At 44.2% G+C, this 27,562-nt stretch overlaps 2 long non-coding RNA genes and 1 other non-coding gene across 9 annotated transcripts in view; 2 read left to right on the top strand and 1 right to left on the bottom strand.

The window, feature by feature from the left end:
* The window catches only part of LOC123789180 (uncharacterized), a 45,592-nt gene that overhangs the window by 4,793 nt on the left and 13,237 nt on the right, over positions 1-27,562 (bottom strand). For both annotated transcript variants that reach the window (XR_015723942.1, XR_015723943.1), the window contains 2 exons: positions 11,478-15,944; positions 10,914-11,087 (listed from right to left, as the gene is read on the bottom strand). This is a non-coding gene — a long non-coding RNA (uncharacterized LOC123789180). The remainder of the gene's footprint in view (positions 1-10,913; positions 11,088-11,477; positions 15,945-27,562) is intronic.
* LOC148110389 (uncharacterized) lies at positions 3,047-9,156 on the top strand. 6 transcript variants are annotated; one of them, XR_015723938.1, is made up of 3 exons: positions 3,047-3,137; positions 5,015-5,048; positions 5,629-6,237. It is a non-coding gene; the product is annotated as an uncharacterized LOC148110389 (long non-coding RNA). The 6 variants fall into 6 exon arrangements; XR_015723936.1 differs by lacking the exon at positions 3,047-3,137 and adding an exon at positions 3,144-3,783 and having other exon boundaries at positions 5,629-9,156; XR_015723941.1 differs by lacking the exon at positions 3,047-3,137 and adding an exon at positions 3,144-3,691.
* Positions 5,106-5,176, top strand: LOC123789694 (small nucleolar RNA SNORD93). Its single transcript, XR_006778865.1, has one exon. It is a non-coding gene; the product is annotated as a small nucleolar RNA SNORD93 (small nucleolar RNA).

The raw sequence follows: 27,562 nt of genomic DNA, 5'->3' as shown, positions 1-27,562 counted from the left end.
CCTAACTTATGCTATATTCTATTCATTGGAAGAATTCACTAGGTCCAGCCCACACTGAAGGGGAGGGGACTACACAAGGGCAGGGATAGCAGGAGATGGGGCCCTGGGGACCATTTCAAGGGGCTGACCAGCATAATTAGACTGAGAAATGAATGGAGGAGAGGAATTAAAGACAAATAGAGACAACACTTGGAGTTTTGCTATAAAGAGAAGTAAAGAACTGAGAGGTTAGTTGTAGAAGTACGTTAAAGATGTTTTCATTTTCTTTGTTTTACAACAAGAGGTTAGTTGTAGAAGTACGTTAAAGATGTTTTCATTTTCTTTGTTTTACAACAAACCAGATCATTCTTACCAATTAAGGTGATACATTAGATATATTGATACATAACCAAATAAAATTCTATTTTATACCTTTATTCATATATTTCCTAAAAGTATGGTGAACAATGATGAAGTTTGTAAATAAGAAACCTGAAAGGGGATTTTTTTTTTAAAGATTTTATTTATTTATTTATTTATTTATTTATTTATTTATTTATTTATTTATTTATTTGACACAGAGAGAGAGAGAGCTCATGAGTGCACAAGCAGGGGGAACAGCAGAGGGAGAGGAAGAAGCAGACTCCCCACTGAGCAGAGAGCCCAACGTGGGGTTCAATCCCAGGACTCTGGGATCATGACCTGAGCTGAAGGCAGGCCCTTAACCAACTGAGCCACCCAGGCACCCCGAAAGGGGATTTTTTTAAATAGTCTGTTTTGTACCCAATGGGGATCAGAAAGCAGCACATTCATATCCCAGTGCTCCCAGGACACTTACAAGTACACCTTCTAATTGCCAAAATCAGCCACACAAGTTTATTTAGGCAGATGAAACCAATAGCCTTTAGTGTGGGCAGACATTCTCACTTGGCTTGAAAACAAGCCTACAGCTGCTTGGAAAAGGCAGGCTGCTGGGCACAGACCTGCTTGTGGCAAATGGCCCAACAACCAATTAAACTGTTCCTGGACTGGAGTGATCATTTAAATCATGAATAATGCCTGCAGTTCCTTTATCTTCTGACTCTCCACTACAACAACACAATAAAATATGCACTCAACACAGAGACAAAAGCAAATAAATGGGCCAATTAATTTGTGAAAGCAAATGCCCTAGAACTGTGTCTGATGTCAGTTCATTGAGAACAAGTAAGTCTTAGGATCTCCTGGGTATAGGGATCCAGCAACTGCAGGGTTTGAGGAAGGTGATAAATAATGTGCTTTCTCCCCCTTCCATATACAGATCCAACGCAGAGACAAAACACAGAATGGAAATTGAAGTGTTGGCTTCACTACTGATAAGATTGCATCCTCGGAGTTCAGTCTGTTTTACTTCCATCCCAGTCTAGACCTTGAGTCCCCATTGCCTTACACTGATCCTGGGCAGTGAGGGAAGAAAAAGATGAATCCTCAGTTTATAGCCTTCTGGTGGATTTGCTCTTCTTAGAGGAAGATGAGCCACTGGATGTTACCCGCCATGATGTACTTGGGGGCCAAAAATTTTAAATGAGTACAGTTACTGAGAAATCTGATATTTCATTTATTTAGGACTAAAAGCAGAAAAGCACAGAGGTAAAGGTAATGACACTTAAAATGTACCCAACTGACTGTGTACTGAACCAAGAAAAACCTCAATGACTCAATGACAAAATTCCAAAATTCATGTTTGCATTGGATCTTATTGGAATTCCTTCCTCTTCTGGAAGGGAATGAGGAAATGGTGGACGGAGGCTTGGGGCATTATCCAACAGAAGTTTCTCCACAGAGAAACATGGCAGGGGGAGGGTAAGGTTCCCCTCTAGCAGCAGCAAAACTAGCCAGAGAAATGCCCAACACTTCCCGAGGCCCCAAGATGCCTTCTCTACAAGTGTATGTGAAAGGCAGGCCAAATACAGGCCAAGAGAGGAAATTCAGCAGGTTTTATCAAGTCCTTAACAGCGCACCAAGCCGTAGGCCATGTACTGGGAAGGCAGGGAAAAATTCACACTCAAGGTGACCCAGGAAAGTTAAAGCCTAGGATAAGGCCTCATCATTGCCACGACTATGAGCCTTCAAGAGTTTGATAGCATGAATATTCAGCTACATTGGGGGATAACCAGTGAGTATCTTTTCCTGGAGTCATTTCGCCCTTACCCAAACATATTCCAGGCACTATGCTGAGTTCTGGGAACCTAGCAGAGAAGAAAAGAGAGTCCTCGTGGAGCTTATATTCCACCATCATGACAACTCTGCTTTTGGAGAACACCCTAAGGCTGGTTCTACTCCACCAGAGAAAATTCTAGCTGATCTCTAAGGTGTCTTCTACTCTAGAATTCCTCTTTAATTCTCTTGGCCTCTGATTTTTACCTCTCCAATATATATTTGATGTGCAGTCACCTTCCTGCTGGTAATGCTAGACTCTCAGTAGGTACCCCTCCTCCAAGGAGCCTTCCCTGACCCCTTAGCAGGCTGGGCTCAGTGGTTCGTGCTGTGCCCTTGGCACACCATGTGGGCTTCTATCAGCCAGTGAATGTCATTTTATGTTCCTTGAGGGCAGGTGCAGTTTCTCATTCCACTTTCTGCCCCCACTACCAATCACATTGCCTGGCACAGTCAGCACTCAGAAGATACTTGTGTTAAACAGTCCTTCCAACCAAAATAATCTCAAGTGTCCCAGTTTCTCGAAGCCCCAAATCTCAAAATTCCAAAAGCAGATTAAGGACAAGGCTGGGGGTGCGGGTTCCGTGCAGCCGTGCTTTGAAGACTTGCAGACCACCCTGAGGGAAGGCATGGAATATGGTGGGGGGGGATACCTACGTAACATTATCTGATGCCTGGAGCTTCATCTAACCCGCAGCGAGGTACACGCACACCACGCCCAGAAAGGAGTTCGGGCAGGTGTGCCCTCGACTCCACAGGCTCCGAGGCCCGGGCTGGGGGACGTGGGCTGCCGGCAGGGGGCGTGCGAGAGCTAACGGGCGCCCCTGGCGGGGCGGGTACAGGGCCGGGAGGGGCGTTCGGGTAACTTTTTGGTTGGTTGCCTCAGGGTGCCCGACCGCCCAGGCCCCTTTTAAACTTAGTCTCTCCGGCGCCCTCCCTTTTCCACCGCGGTGCCTGACTCGGTAAGTGTCTTCCGATCGGCTCGACGTCGGAACAGGCCACGTGGGCGTCTCTGGTGGCACTGACTAGACGCGCCCCTCCTCGCCCCCGTGCCCGACCCGTCCGGGCGTCCGTGATCCCGGTTCGGCCTCAGCTCGGCGCCCCCTCGGAAGAGGCCCCCCGATCCCAGGGAAGAAGCCCCCCGGGGGGCACCCATAAGGGCTTCTCCTAGGTGGGTGCGTCCTCGTGGAACCGGGGACCCTTAGTCCCCGGGAAGCACCCTTGTGGCGCCTAAACATCCCCACCTCCCCGCACCTCTCGTGCCAGTGGCCCCGACGCTCAAGGGCTCCAGGCCACAGGGAGCTTCAACCTCCTATTTCAACGAAAAGAGAACTTTTTGATAACGCAGCTGGTGGGCGCCCCCCCCCCCAGCCGGCTTGGTGTCGCTGTTCTCTGCGCACTCGGGACTTCCGCCTGGCGGCTCCTGGCAATGACCTTGACATCGCCAGTTTGGAGAGTGAGCGAGACCGTGGATCTGAGCGCTTGCAGTTTCCGTGCGGAGCCGCGTGATTACGGGGTTAGACAAACCGAGGGGATCCCGCTCGCACAGCCGCTCACCACAGGCGCCTTTCCGTTGCCACTTTGCAGGGTAGTTGGACTTTTTAAAAGGTGTGGGGTGAGTCTTGCGGGAGCTGATAACTGCTGTGAGTCCTCATGAGGGGGCCTGCAATGTTCTCCCCCAGGGTCACCTTTTCAGGAGTGACCCATGCCTTATGCAGAACGGAACCTGCCAGCATTTTCACGGTGTGAGGTCCGTCATGGTTTTCTGTCTTGGGGAAAAAATCTGAACCACTGGGGTTCTGAGTTGTGTCCACTAAGACGCTGGCGCACCTTGGCTGTAGAAAGGGTTATTCTCCGAATTTAGTAAAATTTGTAAAGATCTAAATTTAGAGTTGAATGAATGAAGGAATCATTGTAGATATCTTAGGTATCACTTAGTTATCTCTTGAAATGTGAGGCTTGTGGGGTTCACAGGTTTGCCCTAGAAAGAGTTTTTCACTTATTATAAAATATCTAATTTCACTGATTAGGAAGCCGAGTGGAACATCCATTTTATCACACTTTAAAGGGGGGGCGGGGAGTAGCGTTGCAAGCTGTGCTGTAGGTACGCCTTTTGCGGCCATATATCTGCACCCAAAGCACATGGCCGGTTTTCTCTGCCCTGTGCCCCTCAGTCTGGCGATTAGCACTCGCACACCGGGAAACAGCAGTGGTCAGGCTTTGTTTTCCAATTGCTTTATGTGTTGGGGATTCCTTTTGAGCCAAACTGTTTCAACATTTCCATCTGAGACAGAAACATGGGCTGAGAGAGCCAGGCAGTATGACAAGGAAGCAGCAGCTTGAGCCAGTGTCTATTTAAGGATCGTGGAAACTGAACAGGAGCAGGAGACTGTTCTCAACTTGCCAACTCTGCCCCTGGGTAAACAAGTCCCAGGCTTCCTTTGGTTTTTAAATCTGTTTAGAGTTTGTTTCAGTGTTTCCTAGGTACAAACTGTTGCCAGTGATATTTACTTTTTTTTTTCTTCTAAAATTGGTACTGTTCCAGGCTAATGTAACAAAGAGATTAAGCTGCCACTGACATTATATTCTCTGGAATCCCAGAGGCTAGAAACTTAATTCACTCTTCATTTTACCCCTGGCTGAAAGTTACCAAGGAGGTTCCCAAGTGAGGAAATTTTAGAGAATGTAGCCTTTTTACAGGAATTCTATTCAAAGGTAGCTTTTTATTCATCAAAGGTAGCTAGTAGATAACTACGAAACTTTACAAAACAAAAAACAAAGCCCCAAACCATAAAGTGACGTGGTATTCCTAACGTGGTCCTTCTCACTTTTCTCTCAGGCTCAGTCCAGTTCAAGATGCTGACGAACTTCAGGTATGGACCAAATTGAGAGAATTTGGCTTGAGTTATTAAATAGCTGAATTGAATTCTTGGCCAAGGATGAGAACCCTAATCTGATTAGATATGCTTCTCTGATGGGTTAAAGGATTTACCTGAGGCCAACGAAATAAGAACTGGTTACATGATCACGTCCCTCCCTTTAGAAAGTATGTTTTAAATAGAAGGGGGGAAGCCTCTAGTATATAGGTAATACTTTATTATGCCAAGAAAAGGTTATTTTTTAAATGGATTTTTTTTAAGTAATTGACATTTAATCTTTCAAAGTATCTTTTCCAATGGTGGCCATCTTGCATTTGAGTCTTCCAGAAGGTTGAGGTAAATTGTTAGCTTTAGTAAAATAGGGTTTAAGTGAAACATTCACTTTTACATCAGAACATGACTAAGTCTGAGTTGTGAGCCCTGAGTTGACAATGTATAGTATGACGGGGAATTCTATTTACTTATTTGCACAGTTTCTGTAAATGTGGTCTAGAAACCACTGTTTATTTTCTTAATAGCACATCTTCTTTAGTACTTGCTGATCTAACTACCTGCTGTGATACTTCTTTTACAGGGCTGGTGCTTGAAAGCAGCTTTTCAACGAGATAAAGTGTATTTGAACATGTGGTAATTGATACATAGGGAATAGATGCTTTTGCTTTCTTTGTCCCTTTTGTGGTAGTAGCAGGGGCGAATTCTGAGAAGGTGCCAAACAGCTGTAAGAACATACATCTACCTGCCCCATAGAGAATTTTATAGAAGGTAGTTCTATTACTTAAAGTAGTCCTTCTACCAACCAACCAACCAGCCCCAGACTGAAGCTTGACACCGCTATCTTGACAACTTTGTTGATTTGCAAAGGTTATTTTTAAATCTCATTCTTTTGACTGTCCTAAAGATACGTTTCACAGTAGCCTCTTAAAAATTTGGTTTTAGCATATGCTTACAAATTTTTCCATAATAGATCATTTTAATGATTACATTTGATCCTTTTGACAGGAGACAGATCAGTGGATTCTTAAGGATCAGTGAGGGGCTGGTTGCAAAGGAGCATGAGGAAGTTTTGAGGAAATGTTTTATATCTTGTTTATAAACGGTGGTGATTGCATTTGTCAAATTTCAGGGTGAGTTTTGCTAAATAAACTACACTTCAATAAATGTGACTTTAAAAACTTTTCTGGCATCTTAATGACCTTTCCAGTGAAATCTATGGCAAGACAGTTTTGGGTCAGCACTTGAATGATTTCCTGAGGTGTTAAAAAGTGGCAAAAACATCAAAATCATTTTGGGGGTTTAAGTCACGTAAGTGACTTGTGCACGCAATAAATACCTGGGAAAAACAGGATCAAAGGGTATAGGTTGGCTTACCCGTCGGGGATATAAAATTTCTCTTTATGGATATTTTGAGCAACAACACATATTCCTTGTCTTGACAGCTGCATTTGAAGTCAGCTGCCAGGCATTTTGCCCTCAGTCTCTTGACAGTCCATTCTAGTGGCCATACGGTGGCAGAATACAGAGTGGGAAGTTTCTGTTACCCTTCTATGCCCTGTAACTTGGTTGGCAGTGCTTAGGGTTGGTTCCTTGTAGCTTTGCTTTCCACACTGGCAGTCTCCCGTTCCAAGAAAATGTAGAATGGCCTTGACCGACACCAGCCAGGAATTTGGGAAATGAAGTGAGGTTTTAGCTGCTGAGTAACAGGGCTTGGGTTGATCTCAAAGCTTGATGCACCAGCCACATGGTTTACTCCTGAAAAAAATCAGTCTGAACTCTCCCTTTTTTACTCTTGGGATATTCAAGGATGCTTTTGCAAGGAAGGATGGGCCAAGTATGTTTATGAGTCATTGTTCTTTACTGTAGGTAATAAGTAGGTCTAACCACAGAGCCTGTTGAGCTCTGCCCCATGACCATGTGTTCTGACGGCTGCGTGATGCCATCTTGCTCCAGGAACAAGCAACGCCCTTAAGATGCCTGCATGTTTCTGGGTTGGATACATTCCCTGCTGGGTCTCCCCCAAACCCCCTCCATGATGCCAATAGAACAGTTGCCCAATACCTTGGTTAAAGAAGTCTAGCAAACAGCAAAGAAAATGGGATTAGGAGTTGGAGCCTGCCCCACAGTTCTGCACAGTCAGCTTGCCCTCCTTGGCATGGCACACTCCTGCATGTTGAGCAGAGCTAAGGCAAGAGTGGGAAGATGCCAGTAGGACTATTCAACTACTAGCCATTTTGGGCTCAAGTGCCCTGAGAAGTGAAGCAGATCTGGAGTTGAATGAAATGTTTCCAAAGAGGGCTTATTAATTCCAAGGGAGGAGGTTGCGCTTGAAGAGAATCTTTATGACTATAGAGGAAAATGTAATAGGAATATCACTTTATGCTAATGGTTGTGATTTCATTGAAAATGTAAAATCTTAAGAACTCCAGTCACTATCTTCCCCAGATGTGACTTGCCCAGTATCACGGTTATGCTCTTGCTCATGTCAGTTCAGGTAGATTGAGTCATGTAATTAGATTTCAAGAATGGGCATCTCCCATTTTTGACGTAGGCGCTCTACAGTATTCTCAAGCCCTGACTACAAGTAGTTTCTCGTTCTTAAAAGCAAGCAAATCTTTGTATTTCAAGTGACTATTCCGAACTAAAATAAGTATTTTTGAGGTTTCTAAAATCTTATTTTCATAATTTGGCAAATATTCCCTGTGTTTCTCTTGTGTGTTAAGTCCTGTGATAGATGACTCCTGCCTTTATGGGGCTTGCATGGTGTGACTTATGCATATCACTATGTAAGATGAAGCTGGTTAAAATATGCCCCAGTCAACTTCTGTTAGAAGGAGTAACTTCACTTAATGTCTGAAAGATCCGATTGTCAGGACAAACTCTGAAGAGACAATTCTATCTATTTCTACACACACACATACTTCACTGCCACATTCCCAGAATGATTCAGGGCTTCTAAACAAACAGTAAACAATACAATAATTAGAAGAGGGGATAAAAGCTCAGCAAGAAGAGAGCAGGATTATAAAACCAAGCCATTAGACCTCATGCATTAGGGTCCTGCCAATTTGGCTCTGAGCCTCCTAGGGGCTGGCAAAAAGAGCCTGTTGGCAAGTTTGTCATTAGGCACTTGAATATGTATTTAAAATGGAAAAGGAGGAGAAAGTGGGGTCGTTTGTGTTCTCAGCTCCCTGGAACCTAAGTGAAAAGATGTTTTCCCTTCATGATCTCAAGTAGCTTGAAGGATGAAGTAGAGCAGAAAAGGTGTCTGTATAACTAAAACAAGGCTCTAGAGATCATGGAGACTGATGGAGTTGATGCAGAATAGTGAGGTCAGTGGGCCAGTGACCCCAACTCATTGTCAAGTCAAAGGGATAACCCCTCTTGAGAAAAAGGCCATGTTGAGATTGTGTAAACAAACAGCCAGATAACGTGTTTGAAAGGCTTATTTTCATTTTGTACTCATAAAGGTTGCCTTTCCAAAATTTACCGCATATTCATGAACTAGAGTCCTGATTCCAATACTGTTTTATGAAATAGTGATTTATCACAACCTGGGACTATGCAACTATGACTAGAGGGCCCCCTCGTGGAGCTTATCTGCACTGCACTGCACTTGTACTCTCGCCATTGCCATCTGCATTTCCAGAAGGACAGCTCCACATCTCTGTTTCATAAATAAAGAGATAAAATCCAGTCAAATCAGTTTGATCTATGTCACAATGATTTGTTTCTAGGAGCAGAGCAGCACAGTGCAGTAGATGGATCAGAGCCTAATACCATTGATTTTCCAGTTGGACCAATGCCCTGGCATGTTACCCCTATGCAGAATAGAGCACACTGTATCATTTATAGACCTTCTCTGGTAGAGAAATATGGGCAACTTTGGGAATCATCTTGGGTCCAAATTACACTCTTAAATACAGCAGGCACTGACCACAAGTCACTTGAGCACTTGAAACCTGGCTACTCCAAACTGACATGCACTGAGGTATAAAATTATCAGCTTTGGAAGAATAAAAACAAAGAATGTAAAATATCTCAATTTTATATTGACTATAAAGTTAGATGATACTATTCTGGATACTGGGTTAAATAAAATGTACTACGAAAATTATATAAATGCTATTTGCATCATACTGTTGGGCAGTACTAATCTAAAACAAGAATCAGAATATTCATGGGAACATGCAGATTTCCACAGTCCAACAGAGAGAAAGGTGTTGCCATCCTACTATAGGACCTGGAGGAGAAGCAAGAATAAAATTAGATTAGTACTCACAATACAGAATTTCCAGGTAAGCGGCTCTTCTTTCTGGGGTGCGGGGGCATGGAAAGAGTGCCACGTAGAAGACTTGACATAAATTCTACGCTCATTGTGGTTTTCATTTGTGTTTCCCTGATGCCAAGTGATGTTGAGCATTTTTTCATGTGTCTGTTGGCCATTTGGATGTCTTCTTTGGAGAAATGTCTATTCATATCTTCTGCCCATTTCTTGGCTGAATTATTTGTTTTTTGGGTGTTGCGTTTGATAAGCTCTTTATAGATTCTGGATACCAGTCCTTTATCTGATAAGGCATTTGCAAATATCTTCTCCCATTCTGTTGGCTGCCTTTTAGTTTTGTCGACTGTTTCCTTTGCTGTGCAGAAGCTTTTTATCTTCGTGAAGTTTCAATAGTTCATTTTTGCTTTTGTTTCTCTTCCCTTTGAGATGTGTCTCATAAGAAATTGCTGTGGCGAGGTCACAGAGGTTGCTGCCTGTGTGCTCCTCTAGGATTTTGATGGATTCCTGTGTCACAATTAGGTCTCTCATCCATTTTGAGTTTATTTTCGTGTATGGTATAAGAAAGCGGTCCAGTTTCATTCTTCTGCATGTGGCTGTCCAATTTTCCCAACACCATTTGTTGAAGAGACTGTCTCTTTTCTATTGGATGTTCTTTCCTCCTATGTTGTTGAAGATCAGTTCACCATAGAGTTGAGGTTTATCATTTTGTCTTTTAACAGTAAGTGGTGGATTCTTCCCTTAGTTTTCACATTTCTCTTAAGCAGTGATTCTTTGGAGGGGATGGGGTGGGAGAGATAATTTTGCCCTCCTTGGGGACCTTGGATTGTCTGCACACACTGTGGACCCTCACACTTGGGTGGGCAGGGCCAGGGATGCTGCAAACTACCCTCTAATGCACAGGATGGCCCCCACACCAAGGGACTATCGGACCCAAAGTGCTAATAGCGCAGAGGCTGAGAAACCCTGTCCTAGAACATGTCATTCCCAGCAATGCCAACCTGCTCAGGTGCTACTAAGCATGCTCAGGCCAGTCCCAAACTGTGACTTCCCCATGCACAGAAATGTTCTCTGGACTTTGAGGCCTGCAGGGGCTTATTCGCCAGCTTCGTTGTTTTCACTTCTATGTGAACTTATTTATCATAGCACTTACAAAACTGTAAACTCACTATTATTTGAAGCAAAGGGCTATATGTATACGGATTTTCTTCTACACCTCTCAAAATCTAGTTTTAACATTGATTGTAAGTGGCCAGAAACTCCAAATTTGTTCATCACAAATTTGTGGTTTTCTTTTCTTTTCTTTTTTAAGATTTATTTATTTTAGAGAGAGAGAAAGAGTGTGTGTGTGTGTGTGTGTGTGTGTGTGTGTGAACGCACGTGTGCAAGGGGAGGGGGGAGAAGGAGAGAGGCTTAAGCAGACTCTATGCTGAGTATGGAGCCCAACATAGGGCTCGATGGTACAACCCATGAGATCATGGCCTGAGCCGAAACCGAGAGTCAGACACCCAATCAACTTCACTATCCAGGTGCCCCAAACACATAGTTTTCTTAACCAGAGTTGGTCGAACTGGAAGTCTTACCTTGATCACTGAGGCAGAACTTGCCCAAGTCTGCTGACGGGACTGTCAGATCCCTAACCAGGCCTTAGAGTCCATAAACCATCCCAAAATGGTTACAATGATCTACTTCTGTGATAAATAACTTCAGGCTTCTTGAGGAGCCCTTAACACATCAAAAGAACATTCTCGATCCACCTGTGAAACAAAAACCCATACCCAAAGAATTGAGACGAAACATCACTGACCATGTTCCACCCTCTCTAATTTTAACCTTGACCAAAAGATTCTAATTTTAGAATCTAAAGAATGATAAAAACCTGAGACCATTGAATTACTCTGTTGGCAAAAGTAAAACAAGCCCCTTTAAGTTGTCTGGGGTGGAATTTGGGTTCGGTTAACGGGCCTGCCATGAGCCAGAGCCCTTTCAAACTACCCATCACTGCAAAGACGCATGCAATGCAGTTGCTATGAGATGTAGCAGCAGCAGAAGGCGCTCAGTAGCAACGTGGGGCTGTGGCCGCCAACACTCAAGGTGAGATAGGGCCAGGGTTACTGGAGCTCTGAGCAGTCAGAGGGGCTGCCTACCTCTCAGATTAAAGTGCCTTCCTTCGCTGTCTTCCGAGCAGAGCCATTTGTCATCTTACACTTTCTCGCATAAAAAAAAATACAGCACGTGCCACTGGTCACAAACAGTATGGAGATGAAGACCAGCATGCCAACCTGCTGGGATTGTAGGGCCAGTGTTATGAGGACAAAGTGGATGAGGTCCAGAAGGTAGTTCAGGGAGCACTGCACACCATTCACTGCCCATCGCCCCGCTTCTGGAATGTTCCCCTGAAGAAGCTGGGTCATGGTGAGGTCAAAGGACCAGAGGCCTACAGGGCAGCAGAGTTGGGAGAGAAAAAGTATAAACAGAGACCTTGGTGAGAATTTCAGCTCCGGCTCTGAATGACATCGTCACGTCAGGTGAACGAAGCTTCTGTGGCTCAGTTTCCTCATCTGTGAAATGGGAACATTTAGAGCACTGTCTCACTGGAGGATTAGATGAGACAGTGTTGTGAAGTGTGTAGCATCATGCCTGGTCATCTCTGCATGGTAGTTACTGTCATAATTTGTGGTATTATAAGTATTTTTTTTAATGACCATCACCACGCCATTACCACCTAGCAATATAACTTCATTCGGGGTGTATTTATGCCTCCACTCCAAAAATGTTGAGGACACAGAGCCACGTCTTGAGCTTCCAATCTGGTTCCAATTCCAGACTCTCCCTCTTTGCTCCTGGTTTAGCACAGCAGGAATTAGCCTCCTCTCTCCCTGTACTCCCCCCTTTCAACCACATAAAGAGGCTCTGTTTGATTATTTCAGAAGCAGCCTCAGGACCTGCTTCAAAGGCATCAAATAGGGCAGCAGCCAGCCATGTTGATGAGTGGCAGCACTGGGCGCTTGCATCCTGCCTCACGAGCACTGCTACCAGCTTAGTTTCTGTCTGCCTGGTTGGCTATCCAGTCAGCTGACCTGCTGGATTCTCCCCAAGATCCAGCGCTGGCCCTACCGAGGCCTCCTGGTTGCCTCTGTCCTGATCCCTGGACTTAGGTCTGAACTCAAGAATTATTTGGACTGAATATGCTTGTGTCCTCCAGTATCTGCCTTTGCAAAGCACTGGCCAGGCCTTCCATCCTCCTGCTCTGGCCCCTGCCGTCCTGCCATGGCCACCCCCTGGGGGCCCTGACCAGCCCTCATCCTCTGGGCTGTGCTGACCACCCAGCATGGTCTCTCAGTCTGTAAAGTCTTGGCCTGCCAAAAGCCTTGCCCTGCACTAGACTCTGACACGGAACTCACCTGTCAAACCCCTGTACCTGGCCCTTAACATGCAGTGCTTGGGAAGCATTTGTAAAATGCCCCAGTGGTACAATGGGAAGAGCCCAGAAGTGAAGGCTAATTAAGGCACTGACAGAATTTATTTCTACATTGAAGGCGTAAAGAGTTACAGTTCTTAGATTTTTAAAAAATATTTTTTTTATGTATCTTAGAGAAAGAGCATGAGTGGGAGGGGCAGAGGGAGAGGGGGAGAGAATTTCAAGCAGACACTGCCCTGAGCACGGAGTCCAGTGTGGGGCTCAATCCCAGGACGCTGAGGTCATGACCGGACCGGAAACCAAGAGTCAGATGCCCCACTGACTGCACTGCCCAGGCGCCCCTACAGTTCTTAGATTTTAAAAGGCAAAGCGACTTTCGGGCAATGTGCCAAATCTTGTTGCTACGAGAGTTCTAGAACTTAGTTTCCATCAGAATGGAAACAAATTATTTACTGAGCCAATACCTAGGATGAGCCTGGCCTGGGGGAGGCCTGGTGGAATGCCAAGGCAGGCCACAGGCCACTCTCCTGGTGAGAGAGCCAGTCACCACCACCACCAGACCTGACCGTGCTGACCACGCCAACCAACACGCAAGATAACCTCGTGGACGCTGGTGCTTCGGCCGTGTGCAGTCTCATCAGCACACACGCGCCAGGTCCTCTGTACGTCTGCCAGGGGCAAAGACAAAGGGCACCTGTTGGCAGGGGGTGCGCAAGAGCCACACAGTGTCCATGTCGCTTGGCACTGTGGGTCTGTGTCACTGCCCAGCCCACACACCCCCCCACACACGGGGGTGCTTGTGAAAGCACCGGAAGTACAGCCAAAACAGAATAATGACGGCATCTGGAGAGGAGAGTTAATCGTCATTCTTCGCAAGCAGCTCCTCTGCTTTGACTTCCCTGACAGTTAGCATTCTCGTTATGACTCCGTCTCACTGAGCAGGAAACAGTGACACAGGGAGCTTCGGTGACTTGCCAACATCATCAGGCAGCCTGGCTCTAGGTCCCGAGCTGTCTCCTTCATGAGTGTCAAGAGTGTTCTGTGTCGGGGCGCCTGGGTGGCACAGCGGTTGGGCGTCTGCCTTCAGCTCAGAGTGTGATCCTGGCGTTATGGGATCGAGCCCCACATCAGGCTCCTCCGCTATGAGCCTGCTTCTTCCTCTCCCACTCCCCCTGCTTGTGTTCCCTCTCCCGCTGGCTGTCTCTATCTCTGTCAAATAAATAAATAAATAAAATCTTTAAAAAAAAAAAAAAAAAGAGTGTTCTGTGTCTCTGGAATCCTCATCAAGGATCTTGCAGCAGAGCAAAGCCGGAAGCTGGTCATGCCGTATGGGTCTCTGGGTTACAGGCATTGCCGGTGACATTCCGTGTTCTCCGAATGTGATTATTTCCCTCATGTCAGGAAGAGTCAAGGTGGACTTTTCCCCCCCTTTTGAACTGAAGAGTTTATTATCACATTGTGAATTGCATAAATTTTAAATGGCCAATCTGCTCTCAGTTGTTGCGGCAATTAAAAGCTGGAAATACAAGCCAAATAGCCTAATAAAAAGTAATCTACCTGTCAGGTACTTCGCTTCAAGTATTTTAGAAGTTAGATAAACTCCAGATGAAAGAACAGGTTTCTAAACCAGTCATTTAGAATTCAGAGCACAATTTCTCTGGACTGACACATACACTTCATCAGAGGAATGAGGTTCCCAGGCCAGCCCATGGTTCTATAACCTCTTGAATCGGATCTACAAAACTCTCATTTCCCCTCTGCCAATGTTCCAAAGCTTCTGTGAACCAAAAGGTTCTGGGTCTCCATGGCAGAAATAAGGAAAACACTTCCCACCCCCATGCTCTCACCCCACTGTGGCTCCATCAGTGAGAAGGTAAAGCTCTGAGCCCCTACAGGCCAGGGACCTCGCTGAAGCCCAGGACCTAGAGCACAGAGGACGTTTACAGGAAGCCTTGTTGAATGAATGAAAAAGATAGATTTGGTTGTTGATCTACACCTTCCACCACCCACTACCACACTTTCCACTTCCTCCATTTCTCACCTGGGCTTGGGGAATCCACTGGTTCTGAGCTGTGGCCTCAGGAAGGGGCTTTGAAGGTGGTGACTTTGGATTTAAGGGAGGGAGCAAGGCTTGGGTGGATACCTGATCTCAGGGACTCCATGTCTACGAGCAAGGCCCAGATTCTGGCCAGGCTGGGAATCTGCAGGTCTAATCACTGGGGCCAATAAGCTGTTGAGTGACTTCTATATCCATCACCGTGGTTCCCAACACATCACTGTTGGATTCACCTTGCATCAACTGACCAAACTTGAAACAACAACAATTAAACAGCTTACTAAATCAGATAAGTGCTCAATGCCACGTATGAATGACACGTGGTTAGTGGCAAAGTTCCAAGACCAAGCTCTTAGGGTAGACAAGATTGGAGACCTTCAAAGTTACACACCTTGTCCTGGGAAATGACTTCCCTCCCCTCTCCTAAGCAGCTGAGGAAGGTTTGGGCCCCACCAAGCTGTCCTCTTTCCCGTCTCTCCATCCCAGTTCCATAGAGAAAGGATCCAGGTCAAAATGCTCCTTTAATGTAGATGCCAACTGTAGCACTGACATGCTTGACTCCTAGGAAATAATTATTCTCACTTCTCCAAATTTCCATGTCTTCACATTTTAGCCTTTGTACAACTATCTGTGTAGCCTAGAGCACTCTTTCTTCAAGTCACCTGCTCAGTTTTTTCTTCAGGGATCTCTTAAATGTGCCTCCCTCTAGAAAAGCTTCTCTAACTCCCAAGACCAGGTTTGGTGTCCCTCTTATATATTCTCAATCCTCTGACTGCCACCCCCTCCCCCTGACCACACACACACATAGCTCCTCTCACTTTGTATTGTTGACTGTTTACTCAACAGCCTCCCATCCAGACTGTATGCTCCACGGGGCTAAGACTTTGTGTGATGAAAACACTCTCTATCCCCAGTGTCTAGGACAGTTTTTTTCACATAACATGTTCTACGTGAATGAACAATAAAGACTTACAATGACACAATGGTGAGACCATCAAACGCTTCCAAGATTACTTAGCGCCATCACAGTCTGCAGAATCCCATGTCACACCGGACCCACTACTCACCGATTCTTTCCAGGAGCACACCCAAGAACAGCAAGATGATGGAGATGTAAGACTCAGGAGGCTTGGGATCCTGCAAACAGAGCTGTGCTGTTGGTCCAGTGGATGGAAGAGCAGTTTGGGAGGATAGGCTGGTTCATGTTTCTTTCAAAGACATAAACATGTACCTTGTCCTCTTTTAGCAACTCATGGTTTGAGGAATAGTTTTTGCTTCATGAAAGTGAGAAAACAGCCGGATCAGTCAGGCTTCCAGGACCAAAGACAGAAAATACGCGGAGTGTCAGCCAGCCTACATGGAGCCAGCTGGACCTGATTCCTGTGGTGACCAAGCCGTAGCACTCCCTGAGCCTGGTGAGGGGCACTGAAGCCGTAGTAGTGCTCCCTGAGCCTGGTGAGGGGCACCGAAACCGTAGTGCTCCCTGAGCCTGGTGAGGGGCACTGAAGCCGTAGTGCTCCCTGAGCCTGGTGAGGGGCACTGAAGCCGTAGTAGTGCTCCCTGAGCCTGGTGAAGGGCACTGAATCCGTAGTGCTCCCTGAGCCTGGTGAAGGGCACGGTGCCCATCAGGCCAGACAAAGCTGACAGGGCCGTGAGGATGCTAAGCAGGGAGCCTCCGACCCCTTGGGTGTAGGCGTAGCCTGTGGTGATGCAGTCGAAGCCCAGCACCGTCATGTAGAGGAAGGCCAAGGCCAGGCCCGCCAGGATACCTCCCCGCCCTCACGGCACATGCGCAGCAGCCTTCGGGGGCTTGGGAGGCAGGAGGGGAAGCCCTGTGGTTCTGGCCTGGTGTCCTTCAAGGCTAGACTTGTGGTCCTTCAACCTTCCCAAAGTTTTGGGCTTATTGGTGAATCCAGCAGTGGTTTCCCAAGAGTCCATTTCACCTCAAATAAAATCCCATAACCTTTGCATCAGTGCCCTGCCCCAGTGCCCTCAGCCCCACCCTCATCTGCTGCTTTGTTGGGCAGTACCTGTGGGTGACCATGGCTTCCTATCCCCAGCACCCATGTCTTTCTGAGTCTCTCTCTAGCCCCAGGAACACAAGGGCAGGTGGTACTGCATGTGCCCTGGCATCACACCTCCGAGAACAGCACTTGGTGGAGAAACTCCCCAGTTTCCTTAGCGTTGGTGGGACAATTCTGAGGTAAATCCTACACATTGTCTCCCAGCCCTGGCAAGACTGAGCCCCAGTCACAGTAACCTATATGCCAACACACTCTTTATTGGCTCTTCTCCTTTCCCTGTCTCGTTTCCCATCCCCACTTCATGCTTCCTAGGATCACCTGCCAAGTAGATTACATTTACCCCAAATACTCCTCTCAAGAACTGCTTTTGAGAGAACCCAAACTAAGACACACGGTGAGGTTGGGAAGGTGGCCACTGACAGGAGAGAAAATACAGCAGAGCGTGAAAGACAAATTTTCACAGGCTTGAAACATGGTAACGAACTCTTTTTTTTTTTTTTTTAAAGATTTTATTTATTTATTTGACAGAGATAGAGACAGCCAGCAAGAGAGGGAACACAAGCAGGGGGAGTGGGAGAGGAAGAAGCAGGCTCATAGCTGAAGAGCCTGATGTGGGGCTCGATCCCATAACGCCGAGATCACGCCCTGAGCCGAAGGCAGGCGCTTAACCGCTGTGCCACCCAGGCGCCCCTGAAACATGGTAACGAACTCTTAAAAACAGTGATGGATATTTCCTTTGGTTATGTTTCTGAAGAAAAAGAGACTTGTGAAAAGAAAATGATAATAGCTTTCAGTCTTCCAGCATGCAATAGGCAATGGTTGTAAGCAGATTTAAAAAGAAAGAACCCTTTGTGAGAGGCGTTTAGCACAGATGAAGACAAGCTCTGGAAAAAAAAAAACAACAACAACAGGAATCAAAGAGGGCTGTGAAGGAAGGAGAGGGGCTCAGGCCAAATCCATTGCAGCCCAAGAACTATGGGGAGAGGGAAGCTCCTGGTTGTAGAAATGAATTTATTGCCAGAGCAGCTTTATTTAAAAAAAGAAGAAAGAAAAGAAAAGAAAAGAAAAGAAAAGAAAAGAAAAGAAAAGAAAAGAAAAGAAAAGAAAAGAAAAGAAAAGAAAAGAAAAGCTAATAATAATAACCACACCGATGAAAACCCAGCTAACACTGACTTGTTTCACTATATGCCAGGGAGCAAAATGGGGCTTTGCAGAGGCGATCTTTCTGCCACAGCATTCCTGCAATCAGTCCTGTCATTGTTACCCTTACTGTACAGACAGTGAGACACAGAGTCGGAGTCAAATGACTCTGCCTGGTTACACAGCTAAAAGGGACAGATGGAAAGACACAGCACAATTTATCTATTTATCTGTCTCTCTGACCACTTACCTACCCATCCATCATCTAAATGCATGTATCTATCTCTATAAATACATATATTTTATTCATACAATGAGATCTGGTAGGCTTCAATTACAGAACAGCTTGAGAGAAGAGATAATTAATTATAAGAAGTCCAGGAAAAGAAACTGATCTCAGAAGCAAGGCCTGAGCTCTGTTATGCCAGGCAAATGGGCAACACTGTCAGCAGGCAGGGAGAGCTCTTAATCTTCAGACCATATCTACTGGCAGGTCCCCCTCCCTCCCATCCCCTAATGTTAGGGAATCTTTGCTTTATAAAACACTACTGAGGGGCGCCTGGTGGCTTAGTCTGTTGAGTGTCCGACTCTTGATTTGAGCTCAGGTCTTGATCTCAGGGTTATAAATCCAAGCCCCACAATGGGCTCCATGATGGGTGTGGAGCCTACTTAAACAAACAAATAAACAACAAAACAAAACCAAAAAACCCCACTGCTGATAGCAGAGATGGTCAATGCATTACACTATCTTGGCCAAAGAGCAGCCCATACTATCTGAGATATTTGTCTTTCTAACTTAGCATCTTTAAGGAGGAGGAGGATGAGCGAGAGAGAGGAAGAAGAAATTTGCCCCCAGGACCATGAAATAGGTTGTACAGGTTAAATACTGCACAATCCCATGGGAATGCTACTCACATCAGAGTCTCTCTAAATAAAGCCCCTGGAATGGGGCAGTGTACAACCTGTGTAACTGCACATGATGTCCCCACCTGCCCCCACCAATGAGATCAGCCATATGAACTATATGACCAATGGCACAGTTGGAACCTTCTCATTTTTTCACTGTTTCTAGGCACATCTGCAGACAAAATGTGGAGATTATAATCTGACACAAGCTCTGAAAAGAAGAAATGAAATACTGACATAAAGGAGAGATAAAGGACAATAGCTGCCTCTGAGTTTATCTTACCTTGAAGGTTCACGGCATCCTGTCACCTTTCTTGGAAGTGCCCCCCTCTTTGTTGCTGGGGTTTTACAGCCAATTGGGGAACTAGCTGATTAACCCTGGACAGAAATAGAAACTCCACAAGAAGTGAAACCAAGTTCCATCCAAGAACAAAACCACAACCGATCACATGAGATGCCCATGTCATCACCTGGCCCACGGACAAGGGAGCAAATACATTAATGATCTGGTCCAGCTGCTGGACCACTGCATTCATCGCTGTGAGGGGAAGGGAACACTGCAGCTCAGTGGCTGAGTCCTTCCTCCTGGTGAATTTAACCCCATACACGTTTGCTAGCCGTGTATGGGGTGAACTGCAGTGGAAAGAGAAAAGTTCCCTTTCAGGCTAACTATGGATTCATCACAGGATTTTCAACCTGAAAAAAGCCTTCAAGATCAGTTCTATTGAACTTGAATAATTAACAGAGGAGTAAACTGAGGACAAGGTCCCTTGGAGCTAATTATTCTAACTTCGGTCTCCTGTCTTCTCTTTTCTATCACATCCTGCTATCTTAACAACAACAACGATATTAACTAGTCATTATGTTATTATGACCAACATGTCGATGAGGGGGAGGAAGAAGAAGGACAGAGCTAGTAGAAAACTTCCTAGTGCCAGGCACCTAGTTCTAAGCCTTTTCCACACAACTGGCTCACTGACCGCTCACAACAACTCTAAGAGACTGGCAATAGCTCCCTTTAACAAATTAAGAAGTAGAGGCACGAAGAGGCGAACTTTTTTGCTCAGGGTCACAGGAAAGGTAAGTGGGGGAGTTGAGATTCAAATCCAAGCAGGCTGACTCCAAAGCTTACTCTCCTAACTATTCCACCATTGCTGAAGAACATACTTGCAGGCTCACTTAAAAAATCATAGTGAGCCTCGAAACAGGATCTGTGTTTTATTTTAGATTTCTTTAAAAGCAATTAAGAGAGGCTAGGAAGATTTTCTTTTACCCAGAGACAGAGGACACTTTCAACACCATGTCACCCAGCTTTTACCCGCCTAGCTGTTTTATTTTGGGTGGTGTTATTTAAGCCACAGTACCATCCAAATAAGTGTAGTTTAAGAGAAGACATGATTATAAGGGACTTCTACTCTTTGTAAGGAGTATATTTTAATAGACTTCTCCATGATAGCTTCCTTTATCTTGGCTACCAACTCACGAACATTTTCTAGCAGAGAGTACCAATTCCACAAATATAGGGTTGGACAAGATCTCCAGTTTTTAAGCTGGCAATTTGAATATATCACAACGTGAATGATCCAAGTTTTATAAATGGAAGAAAAAACAAAGAAGATGCCAGATTCTCCCATTTAGCTCCATTGTTGAAAAAAATTCTACCTCTCACTATAAGTGATAATCAACAGTCACATTCGCTGACGCATTTTTTGCAGGGGATGTAGAAGCTTATCACTGGCCAGAATGAAGAAATCTTTTAATCCACTTATGTTGCAGGTCTAAAATTGCCATGGGACTTCTCTGCCATATTTTGAGGGGCTTCTCTCCTGAAAGTACAGTTTATGTATCTCTTTGATAATAACAATGGCATCCATTTCTCCCTGTGTGCAGATGTAGGTCCAAGTGCTTTACAAATTCTGCATCTCACAGAGTTCTCCAAACTGAGCCGGCATGGCGTGTGGGTGTGAGGTCTGTTTCTCCCGTTCTACAGATGAGGAAAGTAGAGTCTGGAGAAGTTATGTAAATTGTAGCTGGTAAGAGCCATGGTTTGTTTTAACTGGATTCAAATCCAGGTCTGTTTGACTCCAGATGCCTCTCTCTTAAAGGCGACTTTACTGCCCCTCTCAGAGCCCTGATTGACTCATCAATTGTGTTCACTGAGCCAGGCCTACTTCTCGACTGATTAGAGGACCATGACCCAGATCACCAGCCAGCTGGCCTCTGTTGTCATGTGTGAGGCTCACAATCCAGTCCTTCTGAATGCCCAGTGTGGTGCTGGCCAGGTTCACCAAGGCTGCCAGGAGTATCACAGCCGAGTAGCAGGCCACCTACAGCAGGGTGGGAAAGGGAGTGTGGAATCCAAAAATGGACTTTCTCAGCCCATTGTGGTACATACCACAGTTATTTCTCTGACAGCTCAAGGAATATCTACAATGAACACAAAGACCTTTGAGAACAAGAGTTTCGATGTAGGTTTGAAGCACAATGTGACTGTGTTGATTCTACCCATTTTCTTCTTGCTGCCCCATCAGCGCCAGATCTGATGCTAATTTGTACCTTGTAGACACTGACTCTGCTGTTCTACTGCCTTCGTGTCGGTGGGATTTAGGCTCTGATTCACAAACTAGGGGTGAGGAGAACACTGACTAAAGATGAGCCAGATCCCAAACCGGTGAGTGGGGCCGTGTGGAGATGACTCACTGAGAGGCATTCAAGGCTGGTCTCTGCCACTCACTCTTAGGGCACAGGAGGGAGCTGAACCAGCCGCATCAGACCTGCGCCATCTCCCTTCTGGGACGAGCCGCAGGCCACGACCAAGGCATTCTGAGTGAAGAGCAAAGCATGAGCCGTTGCGAATGGAAACAATGTTTCCTCTTGGCTTTAAGACACAGGTCATGGCTACACTATCATTTAATGCAGAGTAATTACATGTGACCAAATCACCGGGCCAACCAGGGTTATGGCTTTCAACAGCAATCAAGGGCTTGAGGAGGAGGCGAAGAGCAGGCTCATATGCTCACTAAAGGCAAAGCCTTCGCAACCAAAAGAAAAAAAACAACTGAGCTTTATAAGTAAATGAAAACATACTTGAGAGGAGAATTATAAGAAAAGCAGGACACTAGACAAATCAGAGAACTTAAAGGTTTCCTACTGATACATCCCACTCTTCTGGATGTACTCTGTGACTGAAGTGATCAATATGGCCAAACGACTGGGGCACCTGGGTGGCTCAGTCGGTTTAACATCTGCCTTTGGCTCGGGTCATGATTCCAGGGTCCTGGGATCGAGTCCCACACCGGGCCTCCTGCTCAGCTGGTAGTCTGCTTCCCCCTCTGCTACCTGTGCACCCCCCACTCGTGTATGCTCTCTCTCTTAAATAAATAAATAAGATCTTTTTTAAAAAAAATATGGTCAAAGAACCAACTTTACGTAAGTTAGCTTTTCCAATGACATGGCTTCAAAGAATGTCTTTCCAAGCCTCCTAGGTGGAATGAAATGTTGACGAGCAATCAAAATAGGAAAAACTTTAAAAATCCTACATTCTTACTTGGCATAAGAGGGTTAAAAAGATATTAGAGCCAAAAGCTAAAAATATATCTACACTTGAATGACTAAGTCTCCAGATATTAGTTCCGAATTTAGACAGATTACTTGGTACAAAAGATATCTTTTACACATAGAAACTGTCTTTAATAAAAAAATAACACAAGTATATCATACATAGGTTATATCAAAGGATTAAAAAGAAAGCACGTTTTCAAGAGTTTAATATTAAAAATCTGTGATGGGAAGAATCTAAAGACTACAATAAAATGTTTTAAACATAATACCGAAGAATGGTATAAAGCTATACGCACTTTTTCTAGTTTCTAAAAGTTATGCTGTCTTTCTATTAAGTTCATATCTGTATTTTATTTCACAAAATAATCCCAAAAAAGTCTAGTGAGATCATAAGTTACCTCATAATTGTGTGTCAGAGTTAAGAGTATTACCTTTGTTTCTTGGTTTCCTGACGATCCAATCACCAATTAAGACCCCAAACATTAACACAGAGCCAGCCACCACTAAGTCAAACATTACTGTTAGGAGAAGATCGTGTTCATATAATTCTATCAGGAATGCAGAAATGGCAAAGTGTCAACTTCCATCTCCCTACAAGGCGATGAAGCAAAGCATGTTTTAATTACTGACCTAAAAGATGAAACAAACTTAAAATCCAGAAAGATGCCTTTCTCCCAAAGGACATGTCATATGCAAGACATAGAATCAGAAAGTCAAAATTATACATTTATGCAGCACAGTTGTGACATTTTAAAAATGCAATGTAGTTCTACTTTAGAAAGCTGGACAGAATACATTTTAAAATCTTGAAAGCTTCAAAGGGCCAAGAATCCCATGAGAAGACATCAGATAAATGCTTTTGAGAACATGAAAGCCCCAAGAAGCAAGCCCAGGTCACCCTGAGACATCTGCTGACTCTGTCAGCTCTGCAGTTTGGGTCATATCAGAAAGTCAGATGATAGAAGTCCATGCCCACCGAAGGTGAGACATAGACAAAACAGTTCCTGCTTTAAGCTGAGATCCCATATAACTCAACCCTAGGGTGAGACAGGGTAAACCACAAGTAAGCCAATCCTCGCCTGGACCTGGAGTCCAGCCTCACCTCATTTGGATGGTCCAGAACATCACAAGCCTGGATCTTGCATTAAACTGGTCCCAAATGGCTAGTGCCCACTATGTATCTGGTAAAAGCCACTTTCCTCTCTAAAGAAAGACACTATCATCTTAGGCTTCAAAATATTCCTACACTAATTTTTAAATACAATACCCAGGGCATGATCAAATGTAACAAGTCATACAAGGAAATGAAACAGCATGAGCAAGATCTATCATAAATAACAGACAATAGAAACAGACCTACTGAGACTTCAGACATTTAAATTATCAGACATGGGCTATAAAATAATAGTGATTATTATATTTAAAGAAATTAATGCCAGGCCTGATAATCTGAGCAGGGGATTGGAAACCATAAAAAGTGACAGAGCCAGTTTGAAAAGAACTACATAGAAATTCTAGGGCAGACAGGGGAAGAGAATCCTCACCTACAGAGGGAGGAACATCAGAATAACGTCAGACCTGTTTACAGAGACCTGGCAAGCCAGGAAAAGCTGGCAAGACATATTCAGAGCTCTAAGTGAGAAGAATATGCAGCCAAGGATCTTTTATCCAGCAAGGCTGTCATTCAGGATTGATGGAGAGACAAGGACCATCCAAGACCGGCAGAAACTGAAAGAATATGGGACCACCAAACCAGCCCTACAAGAAATATTAAGGGGGATTCTATAAAAGTAAAAAGACCCCAAGAGTGATACAGAACAGAAATTTACGATCTATAGAAACAAAGACTTCACAGGCAACATGACATCATTAAAATCATATCTCTCAATAATTACTCTCAATGTGAATGGCCTAAATGCTCCCATAAATGACACAGGGTTGCAGATTGGATAAAAAGACATGACCCATCCATATGCTGTCTACAAGAGACTCATTTCGAATCTAAAGATACATCCAGACTGAAAGTGAGGGATGAAGAACCATTTTTCATGCCAATGGACCTCAAAAGAAAGCTGGGGTCACAATTCTCATATCAGACAGATCAGATTTTAAACTAAAGACTGTTGTTAGAGATACAGAAGGACACTATATTATTCTTAAAGGATGTATCCAACAAGTGGATATGACAATTATAAATATCTATGCCCCCAACAGGGGAGCAGATAGATACAGAAGCCAACTCTTAACCAGAATAAAGAGACATATAGATAAAAATACGTTAATAGTAGGGGACCTCAACACTCCACTATCAGCAATAGACAGATCACCTAAGCAGAAAATCAACAAAGAAACAAGAGCTCTGAATGACATACTGGACCAGATGGACCTCATAGATATATACAGAACACTATACCCCAGAACAAAGGAATACTCATTCTTTTCAAATGCACATGGAACTTTCTCCAGATTAGACCATATACTGGGTCACAAAACAGGTCTCAACTGATACCAAAGACTGAGATTATTCCCTGCATATTCTCAGACCACAATGCTTTGAAACTGGAACTCATCACAAGGAAAAATTTGGAAGAAACTCAAACACTTGGAAACTAAGAACCATCCTGCTTAAGAATGATTGGGTAAACCAGGGAATTAAAGATGAGCTTAAGCAATTTATGGAAACCAATGAGAATGAAAACACAATGGTCCAAAACCTATGGGACACTGCAAAGGCAGTCCTAAGGGGAAAATACATAGCCATCCAAGCCTCACTTGAAAGAACAGAAAAATCTAAAATGCAGTTTTTATATTCTCACCTCAAGAAGCTGGAGCTGGAACAGAAGAACAGGCCTAACCCACTCACGAGAAGGCAGCCAATGAAGATGAGAGCAGAGATCAATGGATTAGAAACCAGGAGCACAGTAGAGCAGATCAACAAAACTAGAAGCTGGTTCTTTGAAAGAATAAATAAGATTGATAAGCCACTGGCCAGACTTAGTCAAAAGAAGAGAGAAAGGACCCAAATTAATAAAATTATGAATGAAAGGGGAGAGATCACGACTAACATCAAGGAAATAGAAACAATCATTAGAAACTATTGTCAACAACTACATGCCAATAAATTAAACAACCTGGAAGAAATGGATGCCTTCCTGGAAACCTATACACTACCAAGTCTGAAACAGGAAGAATTTGATTATTTAAACAGACCTATTTATTATGAAGCAGTGATCAAAAACCTCCCCAAAAACAAGAGTCCAGGGCCTGACGGATTCCCCGGGGAATTCTACCAAACATTCAAAGAAAAAATAATACCTATTCTCCTGAAGCTGTTTCAAAAAATAGAAACAGAAGGAAAACTACCTAACTCATTCTATGAGGCCAGTATTACCTTGATCCCCAAACCAGGCAAAGACCCCATCAAATAGGAGAATTACAGACCGATATCCCTGATGAATATGGATGCCAAAATTCTCAACAAGATCCTACCTAATAGGATCCAACAGTACATTAAAAGGATTATACATCACGACCAAGTGGGATTCATCCCTGGGATGCAAGGGTGGTTCAACATTCACAAATCGATCAGTGTGATAGATCACATCAACAAGAAAAGAGTCAAGAACCATATGATCCTTTCAACTGATGCAGAAAAAGCATTTGACAAAATACAGCATCCTTTCCTGATTAAAACCCTTCAGAGTGTAGGGATAGAGGGTACATTCCTCAATTTCATAAAAATCATCTATGAAAAGCCTACAGCGAATATCATTCTCAACGGGGAAACGCAGAAAGCCTTTCCCTTAAGATTAGGAACACGACAAGGATGCCCACTCTCACCATTATTATTCAACATAGTACTAGAAGTCCTTGCAACAGCAATCAGACAACAAAAAGGAATAAAAGGTATTCAAATCGGCAAAGAAGAAGTCAAATTGTCTCTCTTCGCAGATGACATGATACTCAATACGGAAAAGCCAAAAGACTCCACCCCCAAATTACTAGAACTTATAGAACAATTCAGTAATGTGGCAGGATACAAAATCGTTGCTCAGAAATCAGTTGCATTTCTATACACGAACAATGAGACTGAAGAAAGAGAAATTAGGGAATCCATTCCATTTACAATAGCACCAAAATTCATACGATATCTTGGAATTAACCAGAGAGGTAAAGGATCTATATTCTAGAAACTACAGATCACTCTTGAAAGACATTGAAAAAGACACAAAAAGGTGGAAAAACATTCCATGCTCATGGGTCGGAAGAATAAACATAGTTAAAATGTCTATGCTACCCACAGCAATCTACACTTTCAATGCCATCCCGATCAAAATACCAATGACATTTTTCAAAGAATTGGGACAAACAGCCCTTAAACTTGTGTGGAACCAGAAAAGACCCCAAATTGCCAAGGAAATGTTGAAAAGGAAAAACAAAGCTGGGGGCATCACATTGCCGGATTTCAAGCTATACTACAAAGCTGTGATCACAAAGACAGCATGGTACTGGCACAAAAACACATAGACCAATGGAACAGAATAGAGACTCCAGAAATGGACCCTCGGCTCTATGGGCAACTAATCTCTGACAAAGCAGGAGGAAACAACCAGTGGAAAAAAGACAGTCTCTTCAATAAATGGTGCTGGAAAAATTGGACAGCTATATGCAAAAGAATGAAACTTGACCACTCTCTCACACCATACACAAAGATAAACTCCAAATGGATGAAAGACCTCGATGTGAGACAGGAATCTATCAAAATCCTAGAGGAGAACATAGGCTGCAACCTCTTCGACATTGGCCACAGCAACTTCTTTCATGACACATCTCCAAAGGCAAGAGAAACAAAAGAAAAAATGAACTTGTGGGACTCCATCAAGATAAAAAGTTTCTGCATAGCCAAGGAAACAGTCAAAAAACCTAAGAGGCAGCCCATGAAATGGGAGAAGATATTTACAAATGACACTACAGATAAAAGACTGGTATCCAAGATCTATAAAGAACTTCTCAAACTCAATACACAGGAAACAAATAATCAAATCAAAAAATGGGCAGAAGATATGAACAGACACTTTTCTAATGAAGACATACAAATGGCTAACAGACACATGAAAAAATGTT

Source organism: Ursus americanus, chromosome 3 (genome assembly GCF_024610735.1).
Source record: "Ursus americanus isolate L20-20 chromosome 3, mUrsAme1.1.p, whole genome shotgun sequence".
Classification (NCBI taxonomy): domain Eukaryota; kingdom Metazoa; phylum Chordata; class Mammalia; order Carnivora; family Ursidae; genus Ursus; species Ursus americanus.
This window is presented reverse-complemented; position numbering and strand designations above follow the sequence as displayed.